At 38.8% G+C, this 2,844-nt stretch overlaps 1 long non-coding RNA gene across 1 annotated transcript; it reads left to right on the top strand.

The window, feature by feature from the left end:
- The first annotated feature begins 1,459 nt into the window (after nt 1–1,459).
- LOC130590087 (uncharacterized) lies at nt 1,460–2,511 on the top strand. Its single transcript, XR_008967696.1, has 2 exons — nt 1,460–1,518; nt 2,297–2,511. It is a non-coding gene; the product is annotated as an uncharacterized LOC130590087 (long non-coding RNA).
- The last annotated feature ends 333 nt before the right edge of the window (nt 2,512–2,844 follow it).

Below are 2,844 nucleotides of genomic sequence, written 5' to 3'. Positions count from 1 at the left end.
TCAGCTAATTCAGTATTGTTTGTAATACTCCGTATTTTAAGTAGCAATTTCGTACTAATTAAGAAATATAAAAAAATTAATAAAAAGGTATTTTAATCTATTTACAAATTAATAGGAATAAATTATTGTTAGTATGAATTTGTTAGGAATTTTCGGAGTTTTAAAAGAATAACCTAATCTTCACTTGACCTAGGGTGACTATCTTTTGAAGGGAGTATAAAAAGAAAAGGAGAGGGAATTTCAGAAAACCCTAAACCCTCTTCTTCTCCCTCTCCTCAGCCGACCTTCTTCTTCTCTCTCTCTCCTTGGCCGATCTTCCTTTCCTTCTCTCTCTCAGAATTTTCTCTCTCTCGGATCTCTCTCTCTCCCTCAGATTCTTCGTCTCCCTCGCCGTGTCTTCTCGAAAATCGTCGAGGGGTGGTGACTCGAGCGCGCGAGGGTGCGCAGGCGAAGAGGGCTGAGACGTGCGAGATTCGTCGAAGTTTTGCTCGAGGTTTGTGCGATTTCAGGCGAGGGTTCGGTGCGGGTGTGTCGAAGGATCGCGCGGGTGTGTCGAGGCTTTCGTCCGCGGGTTTCGTGCGGCGTGTGTGTGGTTCGAGTGCTGCGACGAGGGTCGCGGTGTTCGAGGGTTGTGCGCGAGGAACCGGGGTCGCGTGTGTGAGTTTGGGCGACAGAGACCGCACGGGTGTGTCGTGCGAAACAGTAGCGCGCGTGTGCGTGGCAGCAAGGGTCGCCGGAATTCGGTCGCCGGAGTTCTTTCGCCGGCAAATTTAGCGGTATACCCTATTATGTACCTAAAGTATTATATCAGTTTTATAACTTATATTTACTGTTTTCGTAGTTAAGTAAGGTTTGTCATTAATAATTAATAATTGGAATGGTTAGTAAATTAGCAGATTGTTTAACTAGTTAAGTTATTATTCTGTTGTTAGGTTAAAACTATGGTTAGGTTTGTAATTGGAATAAGATAAAAGTAGGAGACGTGTGTATTATTATTAGTTACAATTATTATCGTTTCATGGGTGACTTGTTTCACGGAACCTAACTTTGGGACTTATGACTTACTTTTGGACATGGAACTTACTTCTGGACATGGAACTTACCTTTTGGACATATGACTTACCTTTTGGACGTATGACTTACTTTTGGACATATGACTTACCTTTTGGACGTATGACTTACTTTTGGACATATGACTTAACTTCTGGAAATAAGACAGGTTGGACTTATGACATTTTGGATTGGTAAAATAGTGGACTAATGTTACTAACTAACTTAGTTACTCACTAACTCTGACTTCTAAAAGACGTTAAATTCACTAGATTAGAATTATAACGAAAGTTCTGGAATAAGGTTTTAACTATTGCGTAATTCGAATCGTTAGATCGTTATGGTCTTAGTATGTAGTAGTTGTTAGTGTTATCAAGGACGTAACACTAAAGCTTTGTTTTAACGATTTAGGTCCCAATTTCATAAGCGGCTCGTTCTATTAAGTCAGCGAAAATTCTCCGCTACAAGGTACGTACGCGTACCAGTTTACTTTCAAAGCTTAGTATCATGTTTAGGTTGCAGTGCATGTTATTGGAACCTAGTACCATGATAGGAACATTTGATTGTGATTGTTTGGTTAGACGTTTATAACGTGAAATCAATATGATGCATTGAAATATGTTGCATTGAAATGCGAAGTTCTATCGTATTGTAACATCAGCATTATTAATCTGATCTATAGAGTAACAAGAGTGTTACCAGAGATGAGATTGAGTTTGGTATTAAGAGAGCATGTAAATGACTTAAAGTTATAAAAAGAATATTGGTAGTAAAAGAAGATTATGGCGATACTTGTAGTTGGATTCCCTACAAGTATAGAACAATGGGGGGAGTGTGGGACTTGTCCTACACTCCTACGCAGGCCTACTGTGACGACAGTAGTGTCCTTATATTTTGATAACTCAAGTAGGCGGAAGGTTCCGTTCGATCTTGGGGGTATGCATACTAAGGTGATGGGTGTGAGACGGAACAAAACCGTATTTGCATTTCATCTAATAGACCAAGTTGTCTATTAAGGATTCAGTAGCCCGTATGATTCTAGTAAGATGACAGTGCCCGTTCGATGCCAAATAATGAAAGATTAAAGGATGTGAGATAACGTAGGTTCATATAACAGTTGTAATGTATGCATCATTTATGTTCATATAGTTTCAATGGTTCATTACGTACTCAGCATAGCTGACTCTGTGTGTTATTATGTGTTTGTTGTCCTGTGATGAACTATTGACACTTCAATGGGGAGCAGACTAGGTGAGCTGGTGCTGCTGCATGACATCAAGCATAAGGGGGCTAGACTGTAGTTTGAAGTTAACTTTTGGTTTGATTATTACTGAATTTTATAGAACATTGTTACATGGTTTGAGTGTGAATAAAGAGGGGTCAACTATGATTCCCGAGTTGTATTTACATTTTCTATTCCGCTGCAATTTGGTTTTGAGACAATGAATTTGAGTTACCGTATTTCTAATTATGCCTTGCGTTCCATCGCGGCGGTAACACTCCCAAAGTCGATGCGACGTAGCATTAGACGTGTATGGATTTTGGGGGTGTTACATTGTTAGCCATTCTACTCCGGGACCTGAAAGTAATATAACTCTACTTAGGTTCCAAAATAACTTACATAGTCATCTAATAATGCAACATTTGATTTGATCTTTAAAGATCGCATCAACAAACAATTCCACTAAGTTTCAACATGAAGTGTTCTCTAATAATCACGTAAAATATATTTCATATCAACATGAAATGGAATTGAGCAAATAAAGAAAAAAAAATGATCACATAATGAAAATT

Source organism: Beta vulgaris, chromosome 9 (assembly GCF_026745355.1).
Source record: "Beta vulgaris subsp. vulgaris cultivar EL10 chromosome 9, EL10.2, whole genome shotgun sequence".
Classification (NCBI taxonomy): domain Eukaryota; kingdom Viridiplantae; phylum Streptophyta; class Magnoliopsida; order Caryophyllales; family Amaranthaceae; genus Beta; species Beta vulgaris.
Note: the sequence above shows the minus strand (reverse complement) of the source record. Positions and strands in the feature narration are given on the sequence as shown.